We start from the raw sequence: 24,064 nt of genomic DNA on the forward strand, positions 1-24,064 counted from the left end.
TTTCCTCGCCAATAAAGGCAAAGGGAGCAGCTCCTCGGAGAGGTGCAGCTTTGGCAGCGGGGTGTCACAGACCTGCGGCTCCGCAGCTTACCTACGCTCCCAGGCAAGTCGCAACGCCGGCGGCTGCCCGGGAGCCCAGCGCTTCGCGACCGCTCCCCCGGGGGCCACCCGGCTCCCCCGGCCCCGCTCAGGGGGCAGGGGCGGGGGAGGCCGCCGGCGGGCTCGGAGCCGGCACTGCCCGCCCGGCCAACGCCTTTCCTCCGGCGGGAGGGGAGCGGGGGGACGGCGGGCGAATCTCTTGGGGTGGGAGAGACTTTTCGGGAGCGGTTCCGCGCCTCCCCCCCGGGGCCGGGGCGGTGGGAGCCCCGCGGCGGGCGGGGCCGGGGCGGGCGGTGGCGGCGCGGTCCCTCCCCGCGGGCCGGGAGGCGGGAGCGGGCCGCGCTCCCGGCAGCCTGCGCTGTGCTCGGCGCGGCGGCCGGGCGGGCATCGCCCCCTTTCCGCTCCTCTCCTCCTCCCTCCCGCCAGGGTCCCCAGCGGCGTCCGGGGCGGCATGGAGACCCGGCGGGGGAGGCCGCGGGGCAGCCCCCGGAGCTGAGCCGGCCGGTGCGTACCCGCCTGGGGCTCGGGAGCGGGGCGCGGGGGGGGGGGAACTGGCGGAGAAACTTTCCGCGGGGCGCGTGGGGAGCCGGGGGCTGCGGCCGCGACTTGGGGAAAACTTCTGCCGCGGGGGCTCTGCCGGGGAAGCGGAGCCGAGCGCCGTCCCCGCTCCCCGCCTTCGTCCCCCCGCTCCCCGCCTTCGTCCCCCCGCTCCCCGCCTTCGTCCCCCCGCTCCCCGCCTTCGTCCCCCCGCTCCCCGCCTTCGTCCCCCCGCTCCCCGCCTTCGTCCCCCCGCTCCCCGCCTTCGTCCCCCCGCTCCCCGCCTTCGTCCCCCCCGCTCCCCTTCCCCGCCGCCGGCCCGTCGTTCTCCCGCTTTGCTCCGCAAGGTGCAGCGGCTGCCCCGGGCTCGCTCCCTGCTTCGCACCGGGTTTCAGCTCGCACGCAGGCAAGAGCTGTGTGTTCATTTCCTAAATTTCTTTCCTCGCTGCTTTTTAAATGTTTTCTTTTTTTTTATTTTTTTTTATTTGTCGCAGGGAGCGGGCGAGGGAAAGGGGGTGTGCGTGCCTGTCGCTGCTCTTCAGCTGCAGTTGCTCTTGGCTGAGCCTGGGGACTGGCTGCAGCTGCTTGGGCTGGGGGGAGAGGGATGTTACCGGAGGACCTGCCTGTTCGTATTCTCTCTCTCTCTCTCTATATATATATATTTTTTTTTTACAAGTGTTTTTAGACGGGAGGGCTCGCCTTGCCCTCCCCGTTTCCAGGCACGGTTGGACTGGGGGCAGCGGGGGGAGCAGCCGTGGCCCCCCCACCCCTGCCGGGCTCCGCAGGGCAGGAGGATCCCCAGCCCTCAGCATCCCCGGGACACCCAACACTCGGGCCGAGAGGGAGTGCGTGTGAGCCTGTGTGCGTGTGAGCCTGTGTGCGTGTGAGCCTGTGTGCGTGTGAGCCTGTGTGCGTGTGAGCCTGTGTGCGTGTGAGCCTGTGTGCGTGTGTAAGGGTTGGTGCGGGCGTGGGGAGGCGCTTGGAGGGAACCTGCACCGGCTGGGCATGGGTTAAACGTGGCTCTCCCGCCTCTAACTTCTGCTATTAAGGGAAATAATCCAGCCTCTCGCTTTTTGAACCCCGCTGGATTATTTGCAGGAGGAAAAGAGAGCAGCACTGCCCTGAGAAACACATCAGTGGGTGTCTTTTTTGTGTTGTTTTTTTGTTTGTTTGTTTGTTTTTTTTCCCCCTTTTTCTTGGTTATTGTTCGTGGTAACTTCGTGCCCTTGCTTTGTTGTCGGGAGGATTAAGGGTTGCCGAGTGTCCATAGTCCCAGATCCAATTAAAATAAATGCAAGTAAATGGGACATAAAGAGAAGTCAACGCTGACATCCCAGCAGAGGCACTAAAACATCAAGGTTGGTTAAATGGAAGAGACTCGAGGAAATACATGCTTTCCTTCTTACTCATTTGCTTTCCCATTGCAGTGCTGTCAGACAGGCTTAGAGAGGTGCATCGTTTGATCACGGTTTCATGGATCCTTAACCAATCTCCGTACAGCAGAAGGAAAGAAAGGAAAAAAAAGTCTTCCCAGGCACAGGCATTTTAACTTCTCTCTCATTTAGCACATGCTTTGCTTTATGAAATCTGATTTGAGTTCTCAGCAAATGAATTAAAGATCAAGAGTGAGTGAGCTATGAGAAGTGCAGAGCAGAAGTGCTGCACCAGTTCCTAGTTGCTGCCTGGACTGTGTGCTTTTGCTGAGGGCTTATTCCTGGTCTGGAGCAGTTGTGGGGAGGGTGCAAGCATTAACTGAGAAAGAAGAACAAGGCAAAATAGCCTGGCTAGTTCTTGGCAGTCTTTTTTTTTATTTCTTTTCTATTTTTTTCTTCCTGTTGACATACAGAGGGCTTATCCCTCAGTTGAACAAAAAGTTACTTTTGTTTCTTGGAGAGGACTTGGTGGTGGATGGAAGGAGAGAGGGAATGATCTCTCCTGAGCCAGCTTTCCTTTGGAGAGTGCTGCTGAGAGAGAGCTTACAGGTGTGATCTTTGTGTTCAAAAAACACTGGTGTCTCACTGAGAGAGCCAGGTAGGAGCCAGTGTACTGCCGGGCTAGAAACTCTGCCTGATCCTTTGGTGGTGCTAGTGTTGTAGAAAATCAGCAGGTTGGATGTACTTGCATTGAAGCAGCAAATCATACTGTGTTTTTCTTTATTTTTGCTCCTTTTTTTTTTTTTTTTAAGCTTGATTCTTAACATAGCATCTGTTGGCATCTTAATGACTGTGCTCTGCACCTGAGTGCTGATAGCATGCAGGTGTTACCTTTTTGTGGTGATATCCTGTGTGCTCAGGACAGTGATAGGGTTCAACTCCCCCAGTTTCCCTAAATGCTGGCTTAATCTGTGTCTGACACGAGGGCCTTCTATTCCACCAGGTTATGTTGTCATGGTTCCTACCATCAAGTTGTGCTGTTGTGACCTGATGTACTCTGGTTGATGGATTCTGTCAAATAAATACAACGAAGTGAGCAATTAGGAGAGAGTTAGGGTGTTTAGCTGTTGCTCGTTAGGAGCAGTTTGTAGCTGCTGTTCCACTACAGATGTATTTTTGTACTGGGTTCTCAAATGTCTTCTGACACATGCCAACTACACTCATATCGCTTGTATTTACAGTCAGGTTTTTCTGAAGGACAGAAAGTTGGTTAGGATAAAGTTTGTTTTAGCATGGTGTGCCAATGTGAAACATCATACTTCTGGATGCAGGTTTGAATCCCTTACAGGGTGGTAGTATCTTAAATTTCTTGACTGTCTGGTGAGTATTTGGTTGCTTATGTGAAGGGTTTCACGACTTCTGCCTGCAGTTCATAACACAAAAGCTGCTGGCACTGTTAAAATCCTTACTGTGCTGGCTGGAAGTCCCAAGGCAGAATGGGCAGGGACTCAAAATCGCTGCGACAGAGGTGAAATCCTGGCTACGTCTGACTTCAGTGGGAGCTCTGCCATAGATGACGATGGGCCAAAGCTTCAATCCAGAAGTAGTCCTCCCTTCTTGTGGGTAATCCTGGTATATGCTCTAGGGAAGCTTTTGCTTTTCTGCTGCCACCCAGACTGTGTCTGTTAGTGCAGAGAAGATGTAAGTCTCTTAGGATGTCACGCTGTGCCTTTCACAAGTGCAGCATTCATGGGAAGGAAATCAGGGCAGATACGAGTGGAAATAAAACCCCAAATGTGGACACATGCTGACTGTCTCATTGCTTATGTCCTGAGTCATTCCCAGGAACATGGACTGAGCACTCTGGACTGAGCAAGATTAGCTTCTTGAGACTGCAGTGGAGGGAGCCATCAGTGGCTGCAGCCGGTGCGTCCCCCAGTCCCTGCTTCTGCATTTGCAAATTATTGGTTTAGAGACAGATACTCAATATGTGAAGCAACAGTACACTCATTAATTCAGCCCTACTTAGCCCGTGCACACGGAGTTTTCTGTGTGTATGCGATCTAGTAAGCTGTTCTCAGAGACACTTCATATATCCAGCATGCAGATAAATTTTTATGTTAAATGACAGTGACAAAGGGGAAGTGTTTGATACTTTTTTTTTTTTACGACGTGGAAGGTATGTGGTGCTGAATATCAGAATTTGCATTTAATCAGTGCTGGTTGAAAGCTGGTCCAGATCATGGCCATGTAATAAAATCACTGTAATAAAATAATAATAAAATTGGTCTTTTCAACAGGAATGCATTGCTTTGGTTTAATATATTCAGTGCCACAGAAGAGGATTTGTTAATATACAACAACAAAGTTGACTGGGATTGAGGTATTTGGATCTGTCATTTTTTGAATTTTGTTTTTACAGTGGAAAGACTTTGGTGTCTGTAATTCCAATGCAGACAGTTTTCTTTTCCAGTGTGTTCTTTTACCGTGCATTCATCCCAGACTTTTAGGTATTTTGCTTATGTATGATGACAAAAGGAATGAAAATATAAACTAATGTGGAACTGTATAGCCTGTTTTCCATGTGCATCCTTATGTCCGTAGTTTAAGAGACCTAAATAAGGGGAATATCTTAAACAGTTATAATTTATACCTTGTTAGTGTGTCTTAGCTTATTTGCTATGAGAATTTATACATCTAAACCAAAACAGTCCTAATTCTCATTTAATTTAGATAAGTACATAGGCCTGATTTTGTTCCAGTGTAAAAAATCATAGATGTCGCAGCAAGCATCGAATCAGACCCTGAAGCCTTACTAGTGATGCTAAAATCTGGATGAGTGTATCAACGGCAAGTAAGTTTTGGGCACTGTTAGTACTGTCAGGATGCAAAAGATGGCAGTGCCGTGAAGAGGGATCTGAGCAAACCCTACTGGGCTGCTGTTCAGACCTCTGCTCTTGGATCTGCCTGGACTTCCATCTTCTGGGTTTGTTGTTTTTTTTTTTTTTTATAAGTGCAATTCAAAGAGTCGATGAGAACCGTTAATACATCTTTTGATCTGTGTGTTTTCTAAACCCTAAGTATTATATTTTCCTTAGTGTTTGGACTTGTGGGCTGAGCTGGGAGCTGGAGACAGGACTTGCTGGGTCCTGGACTAGAACATGCATCATCTATTAATTTGAGACACACTGTTCTTGGCTTCTTTTCTCCTTAACTTCATATGAAAGCTATAATATACACAGTACTTTTGGGTGAAATTGGTGTTCCATGGGATTAGTAGCCAGGCTACCACTGATCTCAAAAACTTCCCGATTTCACTTTTTTTTTTTTTCTTTTTTTTTCTTGAAAGAATCAAGAGCAGACCATGATGTGAGGGATGTAGAGGTTTGTGTTGGAAAATTCTCAGTTGCTTTATTGAGCTGTTGTTGATTTTGCTGTTGTTCCTGGTGTATGAGCCTGGCTACTATAATAATTATACCTAAACATGTCTCTGCCTGTACTGCCCATCATCCACAGTAAATCAAAGCACGGACCCTGCAGGCACTTACAGCCAGTTAACACAAATGAAAAACACTAGTGGCTTTGCCTGGGAGAAAATAATATTTTATTTCTTTCTCCTGGATGATGACACTACTAATTGTATGGCTTTCAGTGCGTGAATGTAACTTCCTTTGACATCAGTGAGCACTGCCTTGGCCGTGACACATGTGCCAAGGCAGTGCAGCTTCTGCCATGGGAATTTGATGGTGCTGTCCCTTTGCTCCTGCCGAGCCCCCGACTCCATCCCTTGGCTGCAGAGCTGGTCAGAGAGATGTGGCAACATGTGGGGTGGCTCCTCTGGGCTCAAATCCTCCTTCCTTCCCCATTGCCTGAATGGACTTTTCTCTGCTTTGAAAGGCACCTGTGATTTCTTTTTAAAATTATTTTTTTATTTTTAAATGGATTTAGCATCCCATCCCAAGGTGTGTTGGGTTTTCCAGGCAGGTGGCCATCAACAGGCTAAGTCCCTTCTGTCTTCAGTGGAGCTGGCGGTAGGGTTTAACGCTGACTGTAGTGAAAGTTGGTCTTGGGGCATTCAGGGCATTTAAAATCCCGCCCTGCAGCATTTCCAGCTTCTTAGCTTGGTCCTGTAGAGCATCTGAGGAGGGGAAAATAGTTCTGATGACTTCCTGTAGTGCTGGTGAGAAACTGTCTGTCACCAGCCCTGGAAATGCACAACACAACTTGTCTCTGCTTGCACTGTGCAAACAGGCTGTAAATAACATTTCTTCTGTGTCTTTGCAGACTTCAAAGATTATTCCAGCTGTTGGAGGAAGCCTAGTGAGAGAAGGTAGCTGCAAGTTTAATTGTAGCTTCAGGACTTGAACTAAATCAAAATCCAAACAATCTGATAAAAATTACAGCCACTTTAATGTTCTTAAAGGTTAAAAGTGAGCCCTCTTCAGAACAACTATTAATGTTTTACATCTTAAAATAAAAGACCCTATTAATATGCCCAAATAACATTGAACATACATTATATTTTTGCCTTCGAACCGTCTGAGTGTAATTCTCATGATAATGCAGATTAAATTTAGTAACAAGTATATATAATGAGAGTATAAATGTCAGTTTTGTTATCAGATGTGTGTCACTGGTATCTTCTTCGTATTAGAAATTATTACATCCCATATTGCTTAAACAAATTATGGTACCCAGAGTCTTAAGAGGATATCTCTGTGTGCTGTCACAGGGTTAAATCATTTGTTGACTTTTCATATTTAAATCATTAGTTAATAATTTTGACATTTACATGTCTGGGGTGGGTTTGATTTTTCTTTTTTTTATTATTTTTTTTTTAATTTTATTTTTTATTTGAGAGCTAGTGTTTGAAATTCCTTCATTCGCATCCTCTAAGTGCTGACTAAATAACAGCAGCTCCTGCTGCGGTCAGGTGACTTAAATCGCTGCTTGCATGGTTGCATCTTTGTGGTGTGATCGCTTGTGAGGTGGAGTTGCCAGCTTGTGTTGGGATAACCTAGCTTTATGGATTTTCACTGCAGTGCAATGCATATGATGGATACACTGGCAGTCAGTAAACCCAGACCTGAGGTTTTACATGGACGTTTTTTCTAGAGGCTTACTATGATATTTTTTGGTCAAAATTCAGACACCACTGTTTACTGTTAGGATCTTCAAGGGAGCCTAATTGCTGGTTTCCTTTGGAAAAGGCCAGTGTTTTTCTTTGTTCCTGCACTTTGGAAAAATGTCATTTTCTGTTCCTGCTTTGCCCTTGGTAGTGGGTGTTCATATTATTGTAGTGGTCCAGACCTAGAAAAATCCTGTGCTATCCAGAAGGAAATGTTCCTCTGGCAAAGAAGCTAGAGGATTGAGTGGAACAACAGTAATAATAATTACTACTATTGTTAGTTTAAGCTGGAGGTTTTTATTCAGAGCCAGGATGCAAACAGAGTGAAAAGGCAGCTGCTACTTTCCAGCAGCCAAAAGGCTTCAATGTTATCAGATACTGAATAGCTGGAGGGTGGTGTGAGGGGTGGCACAGAGACGAGGGGCAGCATGCTGGTAAAGCCTCCCACCACCTCTGCCACTCACCCGGAGCCGAGAGGTTGGATAATACTGGAGTTCTTGTGAGTTTTCATGGACTGGGCTGGTTTTAAAGTCTTGCTATTGACCTTCCATGTGTGGACACAGCTCTCTCCAAATGATGTGTGAGCTTTGGATCACCTCTGATGCATTGGACCGGGCTTTGCCGGCTGGCCTTTCTGCCCTGCAGCAGGCTGCTGGCCCGCTTCCCTCCACTTTGCACGGCAGCATCTGTTCGGGAGGTTCTTTACCCAGCATGGTTTGTGCAGGGAATATTTAAAGATGCCTACAAGGCTCCTTTGGTGCGGTTTATTGCATTAGTAAAAAGCATTGTGATACAGATCATTAGGACTATAAGCAAATATTCTGTGTGCTTTTGCAGCCATATCGTGAGGTCAGGAATAAATGGTGAAGCACGTACGCTGCCGACGGGGCTTTGAGAATTGAACCTCGCCAATACATGATGCATCTGTTTGGCAGTGGTTTGTCTTTGGGTGAATTTACACAGTGAGATTTAGCTGGATTCATGCGGGGGTCCTGGTCCTCTGAGCTTGCACAGTGGATGCTTGGGCTCTGCTTTGGAGCAAACCAGCAGATAACATAGAGAGAGCCTGAAGGGCCCTGCTGGAAATGAAGCCTGCAGCAATTCCCTATGGATTAGTAGGGTATAGGGGAAAAGACCTGCATACTATGTTAAAGCAGCAGGATGCAGAGTTTTGTTTCCTTCTCTCTGCTTCCTCAGCTCTTTCCATAAGTTGCCTCTTGGAACATCCTTTCTAGAGCGGTTTCCCTCTGTTTGGAGTTGTTTAGTGACAGATAAAATGATTATTGAACATTAATAAATATCAGTTGATCCACTGCTGACTTTTTCAGGTGTAGAGTGTGAGTGTGGGAAGACTAAGGAGAAAGTGAAAAGGAGGAGAGAGAGGATTTCAAGATGAGTAAGGGGTGAGTAGAGGGTACTTCCATGTCTGGGCATGGGTTAACACACGTTGAGGAGTGAAGGATGGGAAAAGAAACAGTGAGAGGGTGCTGGTTTCTGATGGTGGTGACTGAGTAAAGGAACATGGAAGTCTTGGGGTCCTGGACTATGCTAGGTACCTGGCTGGGGAATGGGGAGAGGGAGAAAGATGGGTAGAGGTTTCTGGCTATGTTAGCCTTTACTTTAACTGGTTTTGGGTTGTTTTTTTTTAAGCTCTCTTAAATACCTGAGATTTTCAACAGGGCTAAAACAACATAGTTAATGTCTTTGTTTGGTGTTCTTAGATTGACAAGCTTAAAATGTGCTTTCAGACTTAGTTTTTCATTAGCTAACTGTATGTACGAGTGGAAAGTGTGTCTGCACATAGATTATGGGAGACAATGATGTATCGAGGATCTAGCTGAAACCAAACCAGATTCGACCCTTATCAAAGTGTTGATAACTTTGGGCGTGTTTCATCCCTTGTTGGTTTGTTGTTTTGTCTGTAAAAATTAAGAAGATGATAATAATTAAAGGAATTTTACTTCTTATTCCCGGAAGCTTTGAGTAAGTTATTATTGTGATAGGCAGACAAAAGCTAAAGGAGTGTGTTTATTGCAGAAATTCACATCACTTCCCTCACTAACTCTTCTGAGAGATTTCCTTTTGGGTTCATAATTTCTCTGCTGCGCCAGTACTTCCTAGCCCAAGCGTTTAGAGTGTAGCATTCCATCACTCCTGCAGATATAACAGATCTATCGCAGTCAGCTTGCAGCGTACACCCTGCAAGGGACTGGTCTGCCCAACACGCTGCCCGGGCTCACATCTGTATTGAGAGGGTCATTGGCAAGAGAGGGGGATCTGAAGCATGATCTCCTGTGCATGTAATTTCCCTTTTTCACTTTTACTTTTCGTCTACTGTGTGCTCAGCCCCCAGTGCTCAGCTGCAGTGAGACATCCCCAGTCCATGTGCGAGCATGGAAGAGAGCTAAGCCTTTTACATCGAAAGTAATTTGTCTCCGGATTGATACGTTGCTGGAGTCTTAGGAGCACCGTTACTCATTTAGGTAGTCTTGTTGGATATGTCAACCCTGTATCTTGAGGGCTGTTCAGATATTGCCATCAAGACCAAAATCGCTCTCTGGGAGCCAGAGGTCAGCCCTCCAGCAAGTCAGGAGCTTGTGAACCCAAGTACATATGGTGGCTGCTGGTGCTCCGAGGCGGCTAGGGGCTTGCGCAGCAGCCCTCTGCAGAAGGCAGGCTGGGCAAGGAGCTTGTGGCCACGGAGCATGCTGTGCTCATGGCCATTTTTGCAGACGCCCTTCAGGGGTTACATGGTGATACGCACTGGCTTTAATAAGAATCATTAAGCAGGAATTATATAGGTCGTTATACTGTGTGGAGTGGGAGTTCTTGTGCAGTGCATGTGTACACTGAGTATTGTGGCTGTTATTGTGGTACATCCTTACAGAGTTTGAATAATGTTGCTCTTACATGTTTTAAAGTTATTCATAATAGGATTGGCCACCTTCAGGGTGCACTTTATGCGTGGGTTATCTTTATTGTACTGACGGCATAACTATATTTGTTGCTGAAGGTTAGCAGAGGTCCTAGTTTGTACTGTCCTCTTGGTTAAGTAGTTCTTGGCATTTGTGGAGTCATTTTCAATCCACCGCAGTGAAGCTGAGATTAGAATCTGATTCTCTGGATTTCAGACAAAAAGAATAGTGACTTCTCGTGAATGTTCATTTCCCTGCCAGTAGAGGCTGGATGACTTAATCTCTGCATATATCAGCATGTTGATCAAGTTTCACAGCAAAGTATCCAGGGGTAACTATAACAAATACTTAAAAATGTAAGCCTGGGTTGTAATTTAGAGCCTTGCTTGGTTATACAGTTCTGAGTGTAATGGGAGCAACAGCTCAGGGCTGGATTTTAGGGTAGCTTCATCTGCAGTAATATGCAGCTGTATGTCCACCAAAACAGCCTTTTAAAGCCAGAGCTGACTGTGGCATGGCATTTCATCAAATATGCCTTAATAAAATCAGTGCGAGGTTCCACATCCAAAGGAAAAAGCAAGTCTTTGAGAGTATCTCCCTTTCAGATACCTGTTAGGAAGTCATAGGGCTGAGATCCAATGAAAATGACCAAGTTGGATTAATTCTGGATGTTTCCCAAGGGAGATGTGACTGGTTGGTTTGCTCTTTCCTTCCTTCCTTCTCTTTGGGCAATGCAGTGAGCGTAAGGCTGAAGCTCATCTCCTGGGTGGAGGTGCGAGCAGAGCCCTTTGCAGAGATCACTGAGTGGCTGCTGTTTACAGAGCAGGATTTTTAGAGCCAACCATCATTCAGAGTTGCATGCCATGCCTTGCAAATGGAGGTACCTCAACTACTTATTCCAGCAGGTCAACCCCAAGTGCAGTTGAGAGGGATGAGGAGATGGTTGAGATCTAGATGCAGAAATGCCTTAGACTGTACTCATCTTTTCTTTCCCATTGCCAGTCAGAGCCTTTCATTTGAAGTAATGTTATTTTATCATGAGCCAAACAAAATCACAGAATTAAGCTAAAAACATACCAGACTGTGGGTTTTGAAACTATCAGTCAATCTGTTAATTTTTTTAAAAAAAAGCCTTTTTCTAGCTTGCTTTCCTGTACTGATTCTTTTTTAGCTCTTTGCATCTCTTCCATGGACATTCATGAATTGCCTCTGACACTGGGTCACTGGGACAGCAGCAGGGATAAGTATGGGTTTTGCCACTGTTTCCAAAACCAATAACTCTTTCTTCCCTAAGAATTTGGATCTTGAGTGAAGCAAATTCATTGCTGGCTGTGTTGTGAACGTAGGAAAGTTTGGCATCTTCTGTAATAGCCAGACTTTCAAATCCAGCCAGAGGTACTCACTTAGTAGTTATGGAATGAAGAAATAAGTCTGCAGATCAGCAGTTCCCCCAAGGAAACCATTTTACCATCCTTGTCTGTGTGCCAGGGTTCTTCCCACTGAAACAAGAAACTGAAGGGTAAAGCAGAAATCCTGAAACTGTAACAAATTTGGGAATATTTCCCAAATTCATTTGGAGAGAGATGTTACTGCTCATCACCTTCAGGTCTTGTATTGTACAACTCTGCAAAATCCCTAAGGGTCAAATTTTCAGTGCAGGTGTTGACCTGGTGGGCTTGTCTCAGAAGTAAGTCCCGAAGCTGTATCTCCTAGGAAGGGACTAATAACAAGCTCTCACACTTCATTTAAATGGACAGACTTGTGCTCTACCTGCAGTGGTACTGCAGAGACAGGGGATTCTGATTTGTTCTAGTGATAGCTTTCTCTAATGAGTTCCCAGAAAACATTTAATATATCTTGGTATTTAGTGTGTGGGTGTTTCAGAAGATGAACCTTTAGAAGGAGTGAGCCTATGGAGCAGTTTGATAGGAATGACTGATAATGAGTTAAAATGCTGCTAAATGGCCCCGAACTGCTGCTATCTGGTACGGTCTTGCTGGTCTTGACAGCCAGCCCCTTCTGGAGGTTCGGTTGCACTTATGAACTGGAGACAGAGCTTCAGCCCTCAAACATGTAGTTTATTTTGCTGATAAATATCAAAAGGCTTCATGAGGCAGGACAGGATCCTCACTCCCATTTAGAAATTAAGGAATCAAGGCAGGGGCAGATTAATTGACTTGAGCCTTGGTTGCACAAGAGTTAGTGGTTGAGTGAGGTACAGGACCCAGCTGTCCTCAGATGTTTGATGACCATGCTCAGCAGTTCTGTCCAAGAGGAGGAAAATATTACATAGTAGTTGTGTGGTTTCCTTTGGGTGAGAGCTTTTTACTTAATCTACAGACCTGATAAACACAGGAGGAGACCAGTCCTGAGATGGGTTTGGTGGTACTGCAGGCCCCTAAGTTCCTTTTGTGTTGGGTATAACCCTCTTCTCCCTTTTGATGTAGGCTGGCTGATAAACCACTTCCTTCCATTGAAACCAGTATCTTATAGGCTCACTGGTTTTATCTAGGATCAGAAGAGCAGAGATATGGGTATAAGATGTTTTTTGATCGACATTCTGCTGCTGCCACCATATTTTTATGTTAATCCAGCTCAGCTGGAACCAAGAATCACCAGCATTTTCTCTGAAAACCAAAGCGCTGTGATTTCAGCCTTTGGGGTTTTCTTCCCTCTTGTCATTTTATTTAATTTTCATTTTTTTGGAGTGTCCTTGTGCAGAGTGTGCATTTATTTGTATAGCAGGGAATACAAAAGGGAAGAGAGCAAAGAAGAAATCCCAGTTTACTGCCTTGCTGCTCCTCAGTCCCTCCAGCAGTGCGAGCCCTGGCTACATTTGACTGTGCATTGTGTAAGCTCAGCCTAGCTCTGCAGTGGTAGCGAAGTCAGTCATGTTGGTTAGGATGCTGTGCATGTTGATTTAACTCAAGATTTCCCTCCTGCTTTTCCCTTCGTGTAGGAAAAAATTAATAACAGCATAGAAGTAATTAAGTGGTATTTCTCTAGAAAAAAAGAGATGTAGATTTTAAGGTAGTCAGAAGTCACCCATGAGCCTTCATAGAGGTGCAGTTTATCTGAGTCCACGCTCTGAAGTGGCACCTCCCTTGAGGAAGACAGGTCTCCTGGGCTCCTTATCATCAGCGGAGCTGGAGATAAAGGAATTCCATGTATGAAGGGTCACCCCAGCCTCGTAGCAGAGGCTCCCTCTGTGGTTAATGATAAGCACTGCCAGGTGGGATTCTTTCCTTCTTTCCCAGGCATCTGGCAAGGCACTTGGGGTGGGTGATTCATGCTGCCCTTTACTGATTACAGTGGCGATGGAGTTTACTAACTTAGATTAGATACATAATTTTTAGCTGGCTGAAATCAGATGAGAAAAATTCCCCACTTATCGTCTTGGTGGGTTTAGCGACCTCCAGTAGTGCCACCACACTAGTGTATGTTAGAAAAGGATATTGGTGAAAGAAAAGAGTAAAGAAAGGTCTTTATAGGCAAAAAAATAAAAAAGAGAGAGACCGTGTTACTGCTAGGTTTCTTTGAATTTGAAGACACAGGATAGTTAGCAGTTGCTAATGTGCTTTGTTGGAGATGTCTACTATTGACAGCATATGGCCGTTGTGTTTTGTGAAAGTAGTTTTTGTATGAAAATTCTTGGCGAAGATAACCATACAACTTATAGAGACTGTAGTTGGGAAGCAGCGATTAGAAAGGAAAAAATAGCAGGAATTAAAAGAGAAAGAAAATTCTATTAATGCCTGTCTGTGGTAGTAAGTAGGTCAGTGAGCTGAGAAGGACCCTAGACGGACTTGCAGTTCTAACACAGTGAGGTTGGAAGAAAGATGCTTGAGAAGAGGCAGTGATTTAATCAGGACTTGGTGGTATAGAGCAAAGAGTATTGGATATGTAGACTAAGTTGCAGAAAATATCTTATATTCTGAGGCTGGTGTCAGCCCTTCATTCCCATGCAGAGATAGCCAAACGTGTTGTCTTTGGGCTTTATGGATGGAGGGGCTGAAGCAGATTAATTGTGGCTGTGCAAGATTGTTCTGTTGCGCATGTGATTGCTGACCTCGATGCAAGGCACTGTCTCTGTGTCTCTCCCTTGCAAGGAACCCATGCCGCTGCGTGGGTGGTGGGGGGACTGCAGGACCCCCCTGCACAGGGCTGCTGTCACGGGGTGTGTGCAGGGATCGAGGTGCCCTGTTTCGGGACACACAGAAAGCCATTTTATGTGATGAGCAAGTGACGACACCAATTCCCTCTCCCTGATGAACACAAGGGTAAGAGTCCAATTATTTTGCGTATAATGAGGAGGTCACTGAGAGAGAGACTGGAGCTTGGCAGGGCAAAATGGGAGAGTTCTCATGCTTCCATTTTGCACTGGGAAACCTCATTATTTAGTTATGTGGTTATGAATGAAGTTCTGGCTCTTGAGGTTTTAAGTGCTTGAAAGGAGTCAGTGATGATCATGGTATATCTAGGGACCATGTAAGGTAGTACAGGAAAGAGGTTGCTGGGGTGTGTGTGACTAGTTTCACTTTCTCGGAAACATCCTAGGGCTAACAGAAGAGGAGAATAATTCTTGAGTCAGAATATAAAAAAGAATCAAATCTATTAGTATTAACCATCCTGTTTTTATTTTTTTAGGAAGAAAAATTTCAAACTTACCTTTATGCAGAGTAATGCTTATTAAATAAGGGATTTAAATAGTGATATTTCAATCTAGAAATTTTCAAACTGTAAGAACTGGACTGTTATTGCACAGGGATGGGATGCTGGTGAAATGACAGCAATGAGTGGGATATACATCTGTACTGGTCAGCCAGGAGTGCTCTGGGGCTGACTGGTAGTTACAAAGCTGCAGGAGGAGACTTGTCAGCACCCTGGGGAGCCCAGTCTGCTGTTTCAGTGGAAAAAATTGAGAAATCCATTGTTCCGAAAAAGCTTTGGAACCTCTACATTTTTACTTATTTTTGTTGGTTGCTTTGGTTTTGACAGAAAAGGATTTTCATCCAAATGGAATTGTTCAGGAACATTTTAAGACTTAAGAGTATACTTCTTCCATTTTCCAACTCTTCCATTATTTTTTTCCATTCTTTAGGGACAAGGTGGAAATGAAGTAACAAGAGATGTTGTCGCACATCAAAACGTGTAGTTATTCTCCAAAAAGTTTAAAAAACTTTAATTTACTTGAATGGGTCACTTCAGTAAAAAATAAGTGTGTGCATGCACAGAATTAACAAGCATCCTCATCTAATTTTTCTCTTTTTATATCTGTATAAATTTACTTAATGCGTAGAGAGACAGGGAGCTGTGTACCTGTTTAGTTTTCACATTAATGAAGCTCTAGGTTGAAAGAAGATGAAGTTATAAAAATGAAGTACTTCATGGCATTGATTTCTCTAGACGCTAACAAGGCAGAATTTGAGTGGAGATGACAACAAAGTAATGTCTCTGGGGGCTCAAATGCCAAATTACAGAAAATGTAAATTAACTGAGTCATCTTGTTACTTTGCAGGCTAAGGAAGTTACACAAACAGTTTCTAGAGGCTTCTAGAGGTATGTAAAACTAGTTATGCAGTAGTAAAGGGGTATGACCTCTTAAAATAATTTCTTGGTGTATTACAGGATTATATTTTGGGGTGGGTAGTTTTGGAGAACAAATTATTCTTCATTTAATACACAGTTGTATGGTGGAGTCAGTTGTAGGAGTAATGAAAATCAACCTGCCAAATGACTGGGACTAAAAGACAAGTCCAGTCATCTTCAAGTTATCAAATGAACCTATAGAAGTGTTAGGATAAATTAATCCAAGTTATATATTAAAGAAATTATTAGAGGCATGGATGTGTCTTTGTTGCCTCTGGGGGGGTGTGGCAGTCTGTCTCTGCCATAGGATCTCGTTCCTGCAGACTGTCCTTTGGGGGATTTTAGAATCATCTCATTGCACAACTGAGTGTCAAAATAAACTTGATATTTTGGACTGTTATATTTGTGAGTCTTGGTGGCTTTGTTAGTTGTTGCAATGAATCAATTAATTTACAATAAAAAGGACGTTCTTTTTTTTTTTTTTTTTTTTTTTCCCCCTCTTCATTCGTGCTTTGTGTTCAACCTAAGAGTAGTAGCATCTGGCTGGAAATGTCCTGCATCTTACATGGCAATTAGCTTCTTTAGGCTAGGTACTCTTGCATCAGGTGGTTGGAGTTTTTTCCCTGTTGTAAGCATCGAAGTGCATTTGTGCAAAAACAGAAGCTTTAGGTGGTAGTGTGCAAATACAAGTGAAAAATGGGCCTGATAAAATCTGCAGTATGAGATGAAACTCTGAGAGAAGTTTTAGCTTTACTGTGAAATCTTGGCCTAAAACTGAAAGGGGAAAATGCTTGTCTTGTTCAAGAAAATGAAGCAAGCAAAACTGGGATCTGTGATATCATTAGTTTTATAGCACATCTCCAGAACAGTATTTCACTTCACGATGAGTCATCAGCTCAGTGGATAAAGAATAATTATATTACATGCTTTGGTGTGGAACTTATTTTGGCATAGTTATGAATATTTCTAATGCAAGTCCAGGTTGCAGTTAGGTTGAAGTCTTCCTTCCTTTCTGTGATTGTTGCCTAGTTTTGCCTTTCAGAGCTATAGCAAGTCAGTGGTTGAAAAGAATTCCAAAATATATTTTGGTTGTTTTTTCTGTCTTGCTTTTTTACAGTAAAGGTATAACCCATAAGATATGACCTTATTCAGTCATCTTTGGAATTAATTTTTTCAAGACTTTATTTTTATTTTTTTAATGGATTGAGGGTTTTTCTCTTTGCTTTCCCTGTTTTATAAAAGTCAAGAAAGGCCATCAGATGTCACATGTGCCTTTTTAAAATTTTAGATTTTCTGATTTAGCATCTTCATTCTGATATATCTGGTTTAAGTTCAGAGGAGGTGGGAAGGTGACTTCTGGGACTGTTTTTTTTCCTGTTTCTGAGCTGGCCTCAGATTAATACAAATTTTTTTTTATTACTTTCTGGAAATAGAAATACAGAGAGATAATATACCTATGCAGAAGTAATATCCATCTATAAGGAGGTGAGTGGAAAAAATATGTATCCTGCAGAAATAGAATATATATTAGTTTACATTTCTTTCTGTATTTTGAGCTTTAAGAAGTGATAGGGTGAGCTCTTGTTGCAAACTTCTAGTTAATCTGATGTTTTTAAGGTCTCCTTTCCATTACGGTCAGGCAGACTTATTCCACATTCAAGTTGCTAATTTTTGACACACAGGATATTTTCCTTCTCATTAAAATGTGTTTATTTATTTTGCAGTGAGAATAGCTTGCTTAAGATGCTTCTTTTGATCTTTGCTAATGTCACAGACTCAATAAGACTGCTAGCATAAGGTAGTGTTTATCTCATTTCAGTTTTACATCCACCGTTAATTGGACCTGAATAATATAACCCCACTGCAAAAACCGGTTTAGTTTGCTAGGTCTCGATATGATGTCCAATAAGATGCAGGTATTATTAGTGCTTGGAAATTGCTCCCTGTCTGTAATTGGAAGGCTTCTTCATGTGTTTCTTTGATTTCATTTGCATTTATTAGGTTTTAGGCCTTTTAAGAAGTGGGGAGGCGGGGGAAAGGTATATCAAGAAGTGCAAAGTTTTTACAAAATATAATTTTTTTTTTTTTGAAGCTTGAATTTGTAATATCACTTATGTTTCTAGGGCAACAACTTAATGTAATGCAGATCAGCAGCTGAAATACTTTTCCTAGCAGCTGCAGAGTGATGTTAGCAGGACTCACGGTCTGTTCTGCAGCTGATACTGGGAGCTTTGTGGCTGGTGGGGGTGTCAATTGTCCCCCCATTCCCCTTGTGGCTGGTGTCCTTTTGGGGGAGCAGCAAGTAGCATTGTGCGATGCTAGAGTTATCCTTGAGAGATGTTGTAATACAGGATGCTGCAAGTTCAGGGGAGTGAATAAAATGAGAATTCCTATAGCTCTGTCTCGGGAAAAACTCTGAGAAGAGGGAGGAGGTGACAAAGTGAGCTTTCTCCAGCAACTTGGATTGTAGAGGAATGTGAAACTTCACAGTTTTCTCCCATCTTGCTCTTGAAAGTTAACACAAGAAATAGATAGGACTGGGAGACAGTTTTCTGACAAAAATCCCAGAACCTTCATTCCCAGAAGCTGAGATAGTGACAAGAAGCTGGGTACTCAGCAGGGAGTTACCCGAGAATTTTGTTGACTGAGTTAAATCCTCCAGCAAGCAGGTGTCGGGTAAATGTTTTGATTCTTTGCAGTGTATATTTGCATATTTGAAGATTTCTGGTACTTCTGACTCATTTTAGTTTGCCCAAGTCTTAAAAAGAGCAAACCAGCAAGCCTCTTAATTTTTATGGGAATGCTGTGTAGTGGTTTCAAGTCTTGCATACCCCGAGTTGGTCTCCTCAGTGCAAGGTCTGAGTTGTCCTACACATACCTCGGGCAGTGATGTACCTGCAGGTCCTGACTGTTGGCATCATACGGACGGTTGTAGGCATGTCAGACCTCAAACATTGTGAAGGGACTTTAACTACCTCTATCTGATTGTCTCCAACCCTGAATCCTTTTCGTACCGACACCTCTGATGGGTCCCTCTGCCCATCCCAGCATGACTTGTAAGGGCCAGACTTGTAAGAGCAAGCAGCTCCAGCCCTTCCAGAAGTTGCTGTGAAGCGTTTTAAAGGTTTGATGCAAAATGAAGCTTCATCTGTAGTGATATTTTGTTTATGAAGGTTATTTATTTTCTTCATGCAGATATGCTGAGGGGGTTGCAGGAAGAGAAGACATGCTGAGAGAGTAACACTTGATGCCTTGAAGCATTTTTATTTTCTTGATAAAACTTTTTTTCTGTAAATTTTTCAGTTTTGTCACTTCTCATTTGCTGGAATTATGAAGGATGATAATATGCTCTCTGTAACCTTCTTCAGTGTATTTTTGTCTGGTACATTAATAGATTCTTTAGTACTTGAGGAGAAGCAAGTCTCAACTTACTAGTTGCTAATGAGAACATGGAAGTGGTATGTTTTTTTCTAAAAACTGTAATTCAAGGTTATGCATGTGCAAAAATAGCTTTAGGCTACAACAAATATTTTCTTCAGCAGGTCTAGCTCATTTTATTGACATATTGTTTTGTAAACTGTGGGTGACTTGCATTGTTCTCAACGAAAATAACTTGCATCAATCAACATAAGAGGGTAATTAATTTACATATTTTCATTGTGGAAATGTTCCAGACTTTTTGTTACTGTACAGCGCTAGACTTGTGAGAGAAAAAGTGCAATAACATTTTGGGTTTGTAGTTTGTTTTTAAGTTATTCTTCACTTCTCTTTGTGCTGGAGAAAGTGTTGTGACCTTAAATTTGAGCTTGGCATAGCGTTGAATGGAAATAAAGTAAGACGTATGAGTGAAATAGTATTTTGTGACTGTCGCACATCACTACAGCCGTAATGAGAAGAGGAGGGGTTGGCTATTTCATGCCCTAGCAAAATGTAGTTCTAAACACTTGTCAAGAACAAATGCAAAGGAATTAACTATTTCCTTTCTGTATGAGAATGAGGCCAGCATAGCAGACTATGGAAGATACAGAGTCTGAAGTTTGTCAGGAGTGTGCCTGCCACCTCTCCGCTTGCCCAAGATGAATGAATACATGTGCAGCGTGTTGTCTTTGAATAGGCAAGTGCTGGCTCCTGTTTTCATGAGGCACCAAAAGGTCTCAGGACCACCTGAACTTCGCTAGTCCATCACTGAAGTATAGTTAAAACACAAGTTTCTGAATCTAATGAAACATAGAGAGCAGTATGGTTATTGCTGCAGATGGTTTGACAGGAGGCAGCTTTTGGAGGAGTGTGAACTTGTCTCTCAAGGTGCAGAGTGATGGCTCTTCTCCTCTGCACCCTGAATATACTGGGTATATGACTTACTAATAGCTGCTTTCTTTTTTTTTTTTTTTTTTCACATGCATAAGGTAATGGAGCAATGAAGCAGGATGCTCAAAGTCTCCATTGTAAATGGGTGCCATACCCAGGCTATTCAGGCAAATCACTTCACCCATACCATCATTCAGAATAAAACCTCGTATTTTTAAACCTGAGACAATATAATGCAAAAAAGCCTTTCTTCATTTTTCATTATGTTCCACTCTTACAGTGCTTGGTCTGTTGTCAACATATTATACATTGGCATTGTGATCTTAATTCCTCTCTCTTAAGCACCACCTGAGGGGATATCACTGGAGGTGAGAAAGCTACTCTGGGAGACAGGTCATCGGATAAGATTTGCTTGACATCAACTAAGGATATCTTTTGGGGGAAAAAACAAACCTAAACAAATAAACAAAACACTTCTGTTTCTCTCTGTTTTCATTCTTTAAACAAGATTCCTGATATTTTATTTGAGGAGCTGCCCATGAAAGGGTAGCATTCAGGCTGATGGTGTTGGTCTCTCTTGCTGGTGGTTTTCTGATGGCAAGCGTTACATCACCTGTGCTGATTTATTATTCCCCTGCAAGCAAGACTGCTTCTGTGATTAACCTATTGCTGCTGTAGAGACAATGGCTGGAATCGGATTTTCTAGCTTCGAGGGCTAGTCCTGAGATGCGAGGTCAGGATGTGGCTGAGGTGCACAGCTGTACTGCTTGTGCTGACCAAGCCTAAGCAGCTTCTCCACAAACAGTGCTGAGAAGCAGCAGGGTTGGCCCAGTCCGCTGGTAATGTGCCTAAATTGCAGAGTATGTGCTGTCTCCTGCTTGCTCATAATCCTGAGTCTCACTCCTTCTGTGCCTACGCAGAAAACCCCTTCTTGTGTGTGGTGATGTTTTCAAGCTGGTTGAGCTGGTGATGGCTCAGAGCCCATATTCTGCTTTCACTCAAGCTGGTAACCCTCCCACTTCCCAGCGAGGACTCCAACAAGATCCAGCTGAGTACCAGTAAGCTCTCCAGAACCTTCCTGCATTTTTCCCTGGGTATCTGAAAGAGTGGATGAATTTTCTGATTTTCTGGCAAAGAATCAGAGGGGTGTTTGAACCAGCAATGAAAAAGTCCTTGTGATTATTCACTCAGGGACATTAAAAGCGAAGGAAGCCAAAGAAGGTTATATAGACATATGAGCAATGTGACTGTTGGCAACTTTGCAAGACTGAGTTAGTCCCAGGTGCTCTTATCAGTGCTAACTGTGCTGGTAAGTGTTGACCTGACTGGACGAATGCTGTTGTGCTTTCAGAAACTTGCAGAGATTGAAAACTGACTTTACCAGTCTGAATGCACTCATTTCCTTCTTTTCCATGAAATCAGAAATGTCATAGTACTTCAATTAAGATGCCTTTTTTGACTCAAGCGTGTTTTCTCATCCCAGTTACTTTGAATCAAGTGGTGCAGGGGCTTGAACTTGGGCTGTCTGCATCCCAAGTCAGTACATTTCTCTTTGTGCTTAATTGATGTGATCTGCAAGCAGAAGAGAATTTCTGAGCTAATCTAGTGAAAGCCTGTTCTCAGAGCTTCAGTTTTTAATCTCTTCCTAGAAGACCAAGTGATGGGTGCAGTAGATGGTGCCAAATAGAGGGACCCAAACAGTACACCCACGCTGGCAGAGACCACGTACTCCCAACCTTGCTTTTTGTAATGACTTTATGCAGTATGAAAATTCATGAGTATTTTATTTTCCTTTGGGTTAAGGAATTATCTGATCAGCTGTCTGTCATTCTAAGAGTGTCTGGATGCATTCTGTATTCCTCTTCCATCCCGACTCCTTTTAAAAGCTTCTCGCTAGTATCCATTGCCCTGGCAGCATCCATGAGCTCTTTTCGGAGAGCACATGAATGACTGAGGCCCAAAGCCAACTGGTGCAATGCTCACTGAGCACTGCGATGCTTAAGTAGGCACGAAGGATGGAGTTGGATTGCCTGAACAGAGACATCTACTGCCATGTTAGGAGCTTTAGCACATCACTGTTGGTACAGAAGGGCACAGATCTCTCTTAGCTTCCAAGATGCATCTAAGATGCCACCATGTCCGAGTGCTTGGGCAGCTGAAACTCTTGTATGCTTTTGTTAATTAGGTGATGGCTTGCTGTGCAAGGAGGTAAAGCAGTCTGTATTTTAACGCAGTGTGGTGTTTCAAAATCTGTTATTGTTTCCTGGCAAAACAGAAATTTATTTGATACTGATCCATTATGCTAGTTCAATATATCCATTGCTAAGGATGTTGGAATATCTTGTTTTTAGGAGAAAGTGCAATAAAGATGAGTTGAAAGGTAGCAATATATTAAAACAAACTCACTGTGATAAATCCCATTGGGATGTGCTTGTATCTAATTCTTCAGTAGCATACCATTGCAGCAGGACAGGGGTTTGGCATTACGCAGGAGTTAGGTGTGCACTGACAGCTTCCACTATTTTAATTTGCTTTGCTGTCATGTCTTGCAAACTTATCTCTAGTCTCATGCTATCTGGTGCATTTAATAACTGGATATTGTTAAAATAAATCTTAGCAAAGGGAAGCTGGAAAAATAAATGAAAGGAGCTCAAACAGTAATTGAGGGAAGAATCTGAGTTTCCTTGTGGGGCAGGGATGAGGGGGATGTTTGGTGGGGGTTTTTTGTTTATTTTTTTTTTTCCTTTTTTAAAAAAAAAATAAAAAATAAAAATCTCTCTGTCTTAATCTGTCACTGCGGTAGACAGTTTGCATCTGGCCCCATGAGGACACATCTCTTTGAACAGGTGGAACAGGCAAATAAATACAAATAGTGACTTGGATTCTCTAATTCTCTTCGATATCCAACTTGAGAGAAGCTAAGCCTTTTTTTTTTTTTTTCTTTTTTCCTGAGCTGCACCAAACTCTTGTAGCTCACAGGATCTACCTGGTTTTATCCTTCTTGAATGGGAATGTGTGTTCTCACAAATATTGTTTTAAAAGCATTTTAAGGCAAGATTGTGGTTCTTTCCTGAGATCTATACTTTGGGTTTTTTTTCCACATTTGGTAAGTGTCTTTACAGACAAAAGATACTGTAGCATTTTAAACCACTTTTATTGGACAACTTGCATGCATATCTGGGTCCTAACATATACAGGCATGCCTTCAGAAACGGCTGAATTTACAACGTGCTTTGGTGTGTGTCTCATTCAGATCAAGGTGAGCAGCATCCCTTGTGCTGAATCCCTCCTCGCCACAACTCCGAGGTGTGTTCAGAGGAGAGAGATGGGCACGTGTGCCCCATGCCGCATCCCCATCTGGGGATCTGTTCAGGGTTCCCTCTGTGCTGCAGCTATGCTATTAGGGTCTGACAGCCTGAATTACAAGCTCTCACTCTAGTTGGAGTGTGGTTCTTAAGTAGCTCTGAACTTTGTTGTCTTATCACCTCTGTTTTTATTCTTAGGGGGGATTCAGTTATCGATGGGGATTTAGTGTGCTGTGTATGGCTTTGGAGGAGGAAAGCAGTAACTTGCTGCCATGGAGAAGGGGGGAGAAGCAAGAGCACCTCAAATGGTACTTCCTGGGTGCAGCAGGGACCAAATTTCTGACCATGCCTGGTTGCTAGAAAAATATTCCTGTGATGCCTCGTGCAAGAGGGGAGAGTATTATCATTCCCAGTCCACAGCAAGGAATCATGCTGCCTCCCTTGAATTCTCCCTGGCTCCAGTTGTTCATCTGACCCCAGAGGGCTGTTGTGGCAAGTTCCTTCATGTGCAATAGCAGCATGAAGCTGGCTGGATTTCAGCAAGAGTACTTGTGTTATGTATATACAGTTGCAGGACGCTTTCAGAACGAATAGTCCACGGCAAAGCTGCTTTAATGAGCTGGAATGCTGATAGTAGCATATCCTACCCCATCTCTCAGCTCACCACTGAGCTGAAATACCTTCTTTGTTCTTAAAACGGTCCCCACTGATTCAGATTTTAATTGCAGATATTACAGCTGTCAAAGAAAAGGAAAGATGGCCAGATGATTGTGTTGATAGTATAAGTGGAAGCTGGGAATATGTCGAGTT

The 24,064-nt window shown here is 43.6% G+C and overlaps 1 protein-coding gene across 10 annotated transcripts in view; it reads left to right on the forward strand.

Moving 5' to 3' along the window:
- The first annotated feature begins 476 nt into the window (after window positions 1-476).
- The window catches only part of FAT3 (FAT atypical cadherin 3), a 418,659-nt gene continuing 395,071 nt past the window's right edge, over window positions 477-24,064 (forward strand). For 9 of the 10 annotated variants that reach the window (XM_042792182.1, XM_042792186.1, XM_042792188.1 and 6 more), the window contains exons 1-2: window positions 585-603; window positions 15,571-15,611. The gene's annotated coding sequence lies outside the window, so the exon portion shown is untranslated. Of the gene's footprint in view, window positions 604-15,570; window positions 15,612-24,064 lie in introns of all 10 variants that reach the window. The other variant, XM_042792184.1, reaches the window with a different exon arrangement.

Source organism: Tyto alba, unplaced genomic scaffold (assembly GCF_018691265.1).
Source record: "Tyto alba isolate M040663 unplaced genomic scaffold, T.alba_DEE_v4.0 Super-Scaffold_2, whole genome shotgun sequence".
Taxonomy (NCBI): Eukaryota; Metazoa; Chordata; class Aves; order Strigiformes; family Tytonidae; genus Tyto; species Tyto alba.